This window comes from Caretta caretta, chromosome 10, assembly GCF_965140235.1.
Source record: "Caretta caretta isolate rCarCar2 chromosome 10, rCarCar1.hap1, whole genome shotgun sequence".
Classification (NCBI taxonomy): Eukaryota; Metazoa; Chordata; order Testudines; family Cheloniidae; genus Caretta; species Caretta caretta.
The window spans coordinates 45247006-45259056 of record NC_134215.1 but is presented as its reverse complement, the minus strand read 5'-3'; positions in this window follow the sequence as shown (position 1 = coordinate 45259056).

The following is a 12051-nucleotide window of genomic DNA, read 5'->3' as shown; positions in this document are numbered from 1 at the left end:
ACGTTGATGTTGTGATCCACCAGGACTTGCAGCACTATTGAAAAGTACCCCTTGTGGTTTATGTACTCGCCGGCTTGGTGCTCTGGTGCCAAGATAGGGATATGGGTTCCGTCTATGGCCCCACCACAGTTAGGGAATCCCATTGCAGCAAAGCCATCCACTATGACCTGCACATTTCCCAGGGTCACTACCCTTGATATCAGCAGATCTTTGATTGCGTGGGCTACTTGCATCACAGCAGCCCCAACAGTAGACTTGCCCACTCCAAATTGATTCCCAACTGACCGGTAGCTGTCTGGCGTTGCAAGCTTCCACAGGGCTATCGCCACTTGCTTCTCAATTGTGAGGGCTGCTCTCATCTTGGTATTCAGCGCTTCAGGGCAGGGGAAAGCAAGTCACAAAGTTCCATGAAAGTGCCCTTACGCATGCAAAAATTTCGCAGCCACTGGGAATCGTCCCAGACCTGCAACACTATGCAGTCCCACCAGTCTGTGCTTGTTTCCCGAGCCCAGAATCGGCGTTCTACAGCATGAACCTGCCCCATTAGCACCATGATGCATGCATTGGCAGGGCCCATGCTTTCAGAGAAATCTGTGTCCATGTCCTGATCACTCACGTGACCGCGCTGACGTCGCCTCCTCGCCCGGTATCACTCTGCCAGGTTTTGGTGCTGCATATACTGCTGGATAATGCGTGTGGCGTTTAATGTGCTCCTAATTGCCAAAGTGAGCTGAGCGGCCTCCATGCTTGCCTTGGAATGGCGTCCGCACAGAAAAAAGGCGCGGAACGATTGTCTGCCCTTGCTCTGACGGAGGGAGGGGCGACTGATGACATGGCTTACAGGGTTGGCTTCAGGGAGCTAAAATCAACAAAGGGGGTGGCTTTACATCAATGAGTATTTCAGGCAGGACTTCACGGAGGGTTCCAATAAGAAATGGTGCACCTAAGTTATTGTTCTTAATGGAACAAGGAGGTTAGTCTGGCCTCTGATTGATACATGGCTAGATTTACCTTGCTGCACCTTCTCTGTGAGTGACTGCAGTGTGACCTAGAGGAATAAGTCCCCTAGACGGGGGAGGAGGGGGAAGCAAATGAGTACAAAACAAATCTGGTCTATTTCTTGTTTTGATCCACTCCATCTATCTTTTACATCTTTGGCTGGCAGCAGACAGTGCAGAAGGACTGCATGCCACCCTCATCTCTTGCCTGCCCGGCAGAAGATGGTGCAATAGGACTGCTAGCCATCCTCATCTCTTGCCTGCCCAGCAGAAGATGGTACAGTACAACTGCTAGCAATCCGTATCGCCTGCCTGCTCACCATAAGACAGTTCAATAGGACTGACTGCAGGACTAAAGAGAATGACCTGGTCAAGTCACTCCAAATTAAGTCCCTGCGCCCATGTCTGCCCAGGCGCTCCTGGCCGATGTGGCTAGGAGCACCTCGGACATGACGATGACGGCTACCAGTCATATTGCACCGTCTGCTGCCAGAAGGCAATGGGTTGATGCTACTGTGTAGCAATGCAGTACCGCATCTGCCAGCACCCAGGGGACATAGGGTGACAGTTACCTGAGCGGGCTCCATGCTTGCCGTGGTATGGTGTCTGCACAGGTAACTCAGGAAAAAAGGCGCGAAACGATTGTCTGTCCTTGCTTTCATGGAGGGAGGGAGGGAACGGGGGCCTGACGATATGTACCCAGAACCACCCGCGACAATGTTTTAGCCCCATCAGGCATTGGGATCTCAACCCAGAATTCCAATGGGCAGCGGAGACTGCGGGATCTGTGGGATAGCTACCCACAGTGCAACACTCTGGAAGTCGACGCTTGCCTTGGTACCGTGGAAGCACTCTGCCGAGTTAATGCACTTAATGCACTTAGAGCATTTTCTGTGGGGACACACACACTCGAATATATAAAACCGATTTCTAAAAAACCGACTTCTATAAATTCGACCTTATTCCGTAGTGTAGACATACCCTTAGACGCCTAAACTGCCCGCTTCCAAGAGAAGGGTTCCCATTCATGGATCACTAACAGAGATAGGCACCTGCCTGCAACCCAGCTTCAGCCATCTATCTCTGAGAGAGGGGAGGGGTTTAGGACACACCCCTGCTGCCAATGTCTCCCATTGGTTAGATTAGGCGGCTCCCCGCCTAGTGTTCTGGCTTTTGTTAATCGCATTCTCAGGGGCCTGTCTCTCCCCATTCACTGCATAGGGAGCCTGGGCGCCTAACGCAGGCTTTGTGGGTCGTATTCTCATTCCTGTGACTTTCTAGGTCCCTAAAAGTTAGGTGCTGCTACGCTAAGGGCTTGGCTACACTTACATTTTATAGCGCTCTAACTTGCTGGCTCAGGGGTGTGAAAAATCACCCCCCTGAGCGCAGCAAGTCAGAGAGCTTTAAAGTATGAGTGTAAGTGTTAAGATATAGATATTCAGGCCTGTCTGTAAAGGCCATTACTCTAAGAATTTAGGTGTATTCTTATCACTTGGCTAGTTATAGAGGTATAAAAGAAAGAATCAAAATCACTGTCTGGCAGTGTAAGGTCCTTCTCTTACTGTGACAGTCTGAGGCCCTGTTCTTAGGCTAAGGCCTTTGGCTAAGCAACAGAGGCAGCTATAAGCTGGGAAGCGACGGGTCACATCTTCACATTTCAAACTAGTCACATTGAAAGAAGGTGCTATTGGGCTGTTAGGAATACACTCCTGTCCTGAGAATGCCTATCACCTCCAGAGAAAGGGAAGTGCCTAGAAGATGTAAAACTTAGTTTGATAGCATCCTGTCTGGCAAGAACTCACTTATCAATAGCTGGGATGTGAAATCCTCACTTCTGTATTGTTTTGTCATTATAGTTCCCACTTTACTATTGTTTGTCTGTATAATCTCTGTCTGGTTCTGTGATTGTTTCTGTCTGCTGTATAATTAATTTTGCCAGGTGTAAACTAATTTAAGGTGGTGGGATATAATTGGTTACATAATCATGTTACAATATGTTAGGATTGGTTAGTTAAATTTCAGGAAAATGATTGGTTAAGGTATAGCTAAGCAGAACTCAAGTTTTACTATATAGTCTGCAGTCAATCAGGAAGTGAGTGGGTGGGTGTGTGTGAAGGGCAGAAATGGGAACAGGGAATGGGGGTGGGGAAATTGGAATCATGTTTTGCTAAAGGGGGAAATGGCACCAGGGAATGGGGAAATTGGAATCATGTTTTGCTAAAGGGGGAAATGGGAACAGGGAATGGGGGGTAAGGAAATTGGAATCCATGTTTGGCTAAGGGTAGGAATGGGAACAGGGACACAGGAGTAAGGCTCTGTGGTGTCAGAGCTGGGAAGGGGGACACTAAGGAAGAAACTGGAATCACGCTTGCTGGAAGTTCACCCCAATAAACATCGAATTGTTTGCACCTTTGGACTTCGGGTATTGTTGTTCTCTGTTCATGCAAGGAGGACCAGGGAAGTAAGTGGGTGAAGGAATAAGCCCCCTAACAGTAAACAGGCTCTGAGCGCTGGGAGCTAATCCTCTCGTGGAGGTGGATTACTAAGCACTCGCGCGCGACCACACTCGCACTTCAAAGTGCTGCCACAGGAGTGTTCTGGTGACAGCGCTTTGAAGTTTCCAGCGTAGCCATGCCCTGAGGGTTGCAGCTCCTAGGTCCCTTTGTGGATCTGGCCCTAAGTAACTTGACCAATTCACACAAGAAGTCTGTGACAGACCTGGTAATTCAATCAGGATTTCAGGATTTCCAGCTGAGTATGTTAGCCACCAATTCATCCTTCCTCCTAGAGCCTGCCATTGTCTTATAAAGGGAAATACGGTCACGGGCCTGCCCCAAACAGCAGACATGTTCTACACTAGCTGCGTGTTCTTGGTGACCTTTCACTCAGTCCTAGACTAGGCACATTCCCTCTAAAATAAGATACAGGAGGCATTTTTTGGGGAAAAGTAAGTGAACAAGTTGTCTTTCATAATTCGAATGAGCTGAATCTGAAGGAAAAAAAAAATGTTTCCCAAGCTGAATTTGGAATATTTCACCTTCTAAATTGGAGTTCTAAATTTAAGTAATATATGACAAATTAGTATATTTCTATGGTTTTACTCCACTGCAAACAGGTTCTATGTAGACATTGCTTAGACAAGCATAATTTAACGGTTCCTATATATGCCTACACACCCTTTGCATTTACAGGCCCCAGTATATGCCAATGTGGAATTTCTGCAGCCACAGCATTGTGATCTGCACCCTCTGACATATCCACACAGGTAACAATTTCTTCACAGCTTGTGGGGATTGGCTCCAGTGACAGTAGCTTGGGTTCCAGTTTTCCACTGTGGTTGGTACAATCCATCTTCTCTGGGGAGGGTAGTGTGGGGTTGTTGCAGTTTGCCTGACTCCACATCATGGCTTGAAAGGGAGCTCTTTGGAGGTGATAGCACACTAAATACTGTCATGAACAGATTTGCACAAGTCACACATTATCTTCGACAGAAACATGTTTTTTCACAGCCACACCCCATTGGTAGCTCATAGTGATCCTGTGATCAACCAGTACACCCAGGTCTTTCTCCTCCTCTGTCACTTCCAACTGATAAGTCACCAATTTATAGCAGAAGTTCTTGTTGTTAGTCCCTAACTGCATAATCTTGCACTTTGCACTATTACATCTCATCCCAATTTTATTACTCCTTTTTCAAGGTCATCCAGATCTTCTTGGATGATATTCTGGTCCTCTTCTGTAATAGCAATACCTCCTAACTTTGTGTCATCTGCAAATTTTATTAGCACGCTCCCACTTTTTGTGCCGAGGCACTAACAAAAATGTTAAATAAGATTGGTGCCAAGACTGATCCCTGACGAACTCCACTAGAACCTTCTTCCAGCCTGACAGTTCACCTTTCAGTATGACCCACTGTAGTCTCCCCTTTAACCAGTTCCTTATCCACTTTTCAATTCCCATTGTCTCCAATTTAACTAATATTTTTCCACATGGAACTGTATCAAATGTCTTGCTGAAATCCAGGTAGGATTTACCCAGAGGGGTAGTGGAGTGTAACCTAATGGAGGTCACAGAAAAAAGCCCAGGGAAATGGCTGCAAGGTTTGGGACGGTGCAGAACTTGGTCACTGATTCAAGGGTCTCTGGGCTGGAACCCAGAGTAGTGGGCAGGTCTGGGTTCCCTGACCAGCCACTGTGGAAGTGGCACTGTTGGGGCAGTGGATTGGAAGACTGCTTGAGATGGTTTGTTCAGCTGGACTTGATGCACTGGAAATATAGTATATATACAGGTTTCAGAGTAGCAGCAGTATTAGTCTGTATTCACTAAAAGAAAAGGAGTACTTGTGGCACCTTAGAGACTAACAAATTTATTTGAGCATAAGCTTTCGTGAGCTACAGCTCACTTCATTGAATGCATCTGATGAAGTGAGCTGTAGCTCACAAAAGCTTATGCTCAAATAAATTGGTTAGTCTCTAAGGTGCCACAAGCACTGCTTTTCTTTTAGTGTATATACATTGGATATAGTGTCCTGGACAAAGGGCAAAGCCATGAAGCCCCGAATCATGACAAGGAAGCACTGCAAGTCCCAGGGCGTGAGAGGGGCCACAGCACAAATGAGAGATGGAAAGGGGCATCAGACTGGATGGAGCTATTCTCCAGACACAGCCACAAGGAGGCACCCTGGTGGTGAGCAGCAAACCCCATGACTGTCATCACCTTCTTCAATTTCCCCTACTTCAGGAATAGACTGGCCACCGAAGAGAAGTCATAAAAACATGTATACGCTCTTTGGCACACAGACTAGTACTTCTTCCTCACTGACATTTAGTCTATGGTATCCAGGATGAGCAACTATATCTGAGCATAGTTTGTTAGCTAAATGTACTACCAAGAGAAATTCATCTTCCAGCTCAGACTTGTAAACTAGAATGGTTGATAAATTTTCTTTTCCTGCTCTGTCTAACAACGTAGAGCAAGGGATGTGATGGAATTTTACAGGCACTAGTAATGTTTGTTTCTGTGTAGCAAGTTCATTGTGTAAGACAATTAACTCATAAGCACCATGAAGATGTAGAGTAAGATGTTCTTTGAAGGTTGCCATTCAACTTACAAACGAACGTGGGACCTCTCCACCAGCTTCATTTGAGAGAAAACAGTAATGCGTTCATATCTTTGAAAGGTCCAAAACACGGCCTTTTTCTGCACAATGTTTCAACTCATTACTATGCCAGACCATTGCCAAGTCAGTACCACTATAGTTGTTTCGTGCTTAGTTATTGTTACTTTTCTCAAGAAATGCTTATGGAAATTAGGGTGGTGTTTCCCTTCTGATGCAGTAAGGTCACTTATGTCAGCTACATGTACACAGAGCTCATGTTCATACTTTGCTGCCTCAAGTATTTGTTCTTTTTGAATGATGTTACAGAAGAAATTCTTTTTTTGGAACTTCCTTCCTGTCAGAAAATGCAAAGGCTCCAGTTTGCTGTGGGGACCTTGCTCCAAAGCACTGTCAAGGTTTTGGTGGTTGTAACACAAGATAGGATTTGCCGTTCACCCTTACTAGTTGATGAAGTAGCTTCAATGGATTTACGAAGTCTGCTAATTTTACCTTTATCTGTGTACGTTGCTTAACAGTTTTTATGCCAGTTTTTAATGATTTCTTGCCTTCAACTGAAGAGCCACTATAATTCTATCAGTTGTATCCTTATTTTGGAAATCCCTAAATTTCTGTCTTGCATTTTTTGCCTCTTGTATCATAGCCAATCCCTGTTCACTAGAAGCAAAAAAGTGTCCTTTTTTTCTTGACAAATAATGCATGTTCATAAGATACTGTTAAGAGATGCTCCAAGTTCAAAACTGCCTCCATTTTTCATCTATGGAATATCTTACAATAATAATAAATTAGGGCTGTTGATTAATCGCAGTTAACTCATGTGATTTAATTTAAATTTTAAATTTAATTTAATTTAATTTAATTTATTTAATTTTTAAAAAATTAATCACGATTAAAAAATTTAATCACCATTAATCGCAGCTTTAATCGCACTGTTAAACAATATAATCCCAATAGAAATTTATTAAATATTTTGCATGTTTTTCTACATTTTCATATATATTGTATTCTGTGTTGTAATTGAAATCAAAGTGTTTATTATTTTTTATTAAAAATATTTGCACTGTAAAAATGATAAAAGAAATATTATTTTTCAATTCACCTCATACAAGTACAGTAGCGAAACCTTTGTCATGAAAGTGCAACTGACAAATGTAGATTTTTTTTGTTATATAACTGCACTCATAAACAAAATAATGTAAAACTTCAGAGCCTACAAGTCCACTCAGTCCTACTTGTTGTTCAGCCAATCACTAAGACAAACAAGTTTGTTTACATTTACAGGAGATAATGCTGCCCTCTTCTTATTTACAGTGTCACCAGAAAGTGAGAACAGGCATTTGCATGGCACTTTTTTAGCCGGCATTGCAAGGTATTTACATGCCAGATATGCTAAACATTTGTATGCCCCTTCATGCTTCCGCCACCATTCCAGAAGACATGCTTCCATGCTGATAATGCTCGTTAAAAAAAATAATGCGTTAATTAAATTTGTGACTGAACTCCTTGGGAGAGAATTGTATGTCCCCTCCTCTGTTTTACCCGCATTCTGCCATATATTTCATATTATAGCAGGCTCGGATGATAACCCAGCACATGTTGTTCATTTTAAGAACACTTTCACTGCAGATTTGACAAAATGTAAAGAAGGTACCTGTGATGGGTTCAGTCACAGAGACTACCTTGGGACTGTCACCTGATGTGCTGAGATTACCTCTGAGCCCATTTTCTCTGCCAGTTTGGGCCTCCAGAACTCTGCCTTGTTGAGCCAGACACGTAAGCCTGCTGCAACACAGCCCCAGGGTCTGAACCACACCCCCAAAGCTGCAGACTTAACTGAAAACAGCTTAAGAAGTGCTTCTGTCTCCAGCACCCAGACTCCCAGCTCCCAATGGGATTCAAACTCCAAATAAATCCATTTTACTCTTTATAAAGCTTATATAGGGTAAACTCTTAAATTGTTCACCCTCTAAAACACTGATAGAGAGATATGCACAGCTGTTTGCTCCCCCAGGTATTAATCACTTACTCTGGGTTAATTAACAAACAAAAGTGATTTTATTAAGTATAAAGAGTAAGATTTAAGTGGTTTCAAGTAATAACAGACAGAACAAAGTAAGATACCAAGCCAAATAAAACAAAACACACAAGTCTAAGCCTAATACATTAAGAAACTGAATACAAGTAAATCTCACCCTTAGAGATGTTCCAATAAGCCAGGGGTGGCCAAACTGAGCCTGAGAAGGAGCCAGAATTTACCAATGTACATTGCCAAAGAGCCACTGTAATACGTCAGCAGCCCAGCCGATCAGCACCTTCCCCTCCCTCCCTGCAATAGGCACGACTCTGAGGGTGCTCGGGGCCTGGAGCACCCACTGAGAAAAATCAGTGGGTGCTCTGCACCCACCGGCAGCCAAGCGTCCCTCACCCTCCACCCCACCTCCCCCTCCCCTGAGCATGCCGCGTACCTGCTTCTCTGCCTACCTCCCAGTGCTTCCTGCCCAGCCGCCACCAAACAGCTGTTTTGCAGTGTTAGCACACTCTGGGAGGGAGGGAGAGGGGCAGGAACATGGCGCCTTCAGGGGAAGAGGCAGGTCCAGGGCGGGGATTTGGGGAAGGGGTGGAGTGGGGGCAGGGCTGGGGGCAGAGGGGAGTCGATCACCCAAAGGAAAAGAGGGGAAGTCGGTGCTTATGCTCCCCGTACCTCCTGATCAGCTCTTTCATGGTGTGCAGGAGACTCTGCGGGGGCGGGGGAGGAGCGAGAGCATGGCAGGCTCAGGAGAGGGGGCGGGAAGGGGTGGAGTGGGGGCAGGGCCTGTGACAGAGCTAGGGGTTGAGCAGTGAGCACCCCCTGGCCCATGGGAAAGTTGGCACCTGTAGCTCCAGCCCTGGAGTCAGTGCCTATACAAGGAGCCACATATTAACTTCTGAAGAGCTGTGGGCTCCACACCCACAGGCTGGCCACCCCTGCAATAAGCTTCTTTTACAGACTAGACTCCTTCCTAGTCTGGGCCCAATCCTTTGCCTGGTACAGACCTCGTTAGTTCCAATAGGAATCTTAGGTGAAAAGCAGGGGATTGCACATGACTGGGGACCCTCTTTGTTCTGTTCCACCCCGTTTAATACCTTTGGCACAAGGCAGGAATCCTTTGTCTCTGTCTGGGTTCCCACCCCTTCTTCTAAATGGAAAAGCACCAGGATTCCAGTTCAGGTGACATGATCACATATCCTATGAGACTTCATTTCCCACTCGCTGGCACCCACACATACAGGAAGTGTTACAAGTAAACAGAAGCATTTGCAACCAGTTGTCCTGGATAATGGGAGCCATCAAGAATTCAGATCACCATTAATGGCCCACACTTTGCATAATTACAATAGGACCTCAGAGTTATATTTCATATTCCTAGTTTTAGATATAATAATGATACATTCATACAAATAAGATGAGCACACTCAGTAAATTATAAGCGTTGTAATGATACCTTACAAGAGACCTTTTGAATAAAGCATATTCCAGTTACATTATATCCACTTATAGATGCACACAGAGTCAGAATAAGCTCTACCCTGACATCTGGCGGTAAGCTGTGGAAAAGGACTTCAGGGGCTGATCTCATTTGCATGGGCACACCCACCCTGCCTAGCATGATGGGACTGCTATGGTCACTTTGGCTGCTGTGCGATCCCCAGGGGCAGGAGTAATAAAGTGTTGTTATTCTAAAGGACAGTAGAACTGTACTTGGCATTTTATGACTGAGGGACTCGCCCGCACCTAAGTAGCACTCGCTAGGCAAGGGACATGGGTTCCAAAGCCCAATGAATTGAGAGAGGCTAGGGACAGATATTTGTACCTGGTAGTGTGGGCCCCTAAACCCCACTTTGATCCCTCATCTCTCCACTGTGTAAGAACAGAGCAAATTTTGATTCCATTAGGAGTCTTGTTACATGCTGCAGAGCTGAGATCACTAATGCCTAGATCTAGGCATAAGATCTACTTTGGGCTGGTGGTTTTGAGTGCACCAGCACTGAGTCTCCTCTACTAACAGCTGAAATCACTGAGAGCTGTGTTAAGTAGTGGGGGACCCTGAAGACATATTGGTGAGCGGCTAGCAGGATGGCTGGCGGTGAAGACTGCAGCAGAATCCCATGGAGAGTTGTGGTAATTGGCCGTCAACCCGAGGAGTATGTAAGGTGCCCCTATACCTTTTCCCCCCTTCCACCCAGGCTGGGAGGTAAACTCTGCAGATGAACTTCTGAACTCTGGGGGCTTCACTGACTAAGGACAGAAGCTGTGGGAGGGGTGACTTTTGGATTGCTGGACTTAAGACCCTGAGGGGAAAAGGACACTGCCAAACTTACTTGGGGGTGGGTCTTTTCCTCATGGTTTGTGTTATGAATCCTGTTTGTGGTGTTTCCCCAACATAATGCCGCATTGTTTCCCTCCTTTATTAAAAGGCTTTTTCGACCCTCAGACTCTATGCTTGCAAGAGGGGAAGTATTACCTCTTAGAGGCGCCCAGGGGGGTGGTATGTAATTGTCCCAGCTCACTGGGTGGGGGTTCAAGCCGGTTTTTCATTGTGTTATTGAAAAGGAACCCCTAGATACTGAACCCAGCCCTTGTTGCTGCCAACTCTGATGGGCTGAAGGGTTACATAAACATTTTTATACAAATATGGAGTGCAACATCACAGTACCAATGTGAGATTTCTAAAGATAGCTACAGCACTCAACCCATGGTTTAAGAATCTGAAGTGCCTTCCAAAAACTGTAAGGGACAAGGTGTGGAGCATGCTTTCAGAAGTCTTAAAAGAGCAGCACTCTGATGCGGAAACTACAGAACCCAAGCCACCGGAAAAGGAAATCAACCTTTTGCTGGTGGCATTTGACTCAGATAATGAAAATGAACATGTGTCAGTCTGCACTGCTTTGGATTGTTATCGAGCAGAACCTGTCATCAGCATGGAAGCCGATGACATGGAAGCTTCAACCACCTCTGGAATGGTGGTTGAAGCATGAATGGTGGTTGAAGCATATGAATCCTTAGCACATCTGACGTGTAAATATCTTGCAACGCCAACTACAACAGTGCTATGAGAACTCCTGTTCTCACTTTCAGGTGATATTGTAAACAAGAAGCGGGCAACATTATTTCCTGCAAATGTAAAGAAACTTGTTTGTCTGAGCGATTGGCAGAACAAGAAGTAGGACTGATTGAACTTATAGGGTCTAAAGTTTTACATTGTTTTATTGAATGCAGGGTTTTTTGTACATAATTCTACATTTGTAAATTCAACTTTCATGATAAAGAGATTGCACTTCAGTACTTGTACTGGATGAATTGAAAAATACAATTTATTTTGTTTTTTACAGTGCAAATATTTAAAATAACCTTAAAAGAGACTATGAATTAGGGACTGTTGGTCCTTCCTCTGATTACTGCTATCGTCAGCATGCTGGTCTGTTGGTGGCTTTAGACCAGGGTAAAGAAAGCTCCAGTTCAGGCTGTATATTTGTCTGGGGTGGAAAAATGGTCTTCAGAGAGGGATGTGGACCTGATGTGTCAGGATGAATATTTTGCTTCTCCCTTTCTTGTTATCTGTGGCTCCACAGTCTCACTTGTACAGAGCGGCATGTACAGAGAGGAAGGCTTAACATTGTTTGCAAATATGTATAAATTAATACCAAAAGATATTGTTAAAAGAAACTTAATAAGGTTGCAAAGTCATGCACTTGAAAGTTCAGAAATGTTAGATTTAAGATTCTTGTGAAACTCTAATTCAGCCCCCTTGTAAATTCGTTAGTCTCTAAGGTGCCACAAGTACTCCTTTTCTTTTTAGTCTTAATTATGTGATCACATACTCTTTTTTTCCCTGGCTCATTCAGGGCACAAGACTGACAGTACCCAGGGAATGAGGCAGCTGTTCAGTATCACATTTT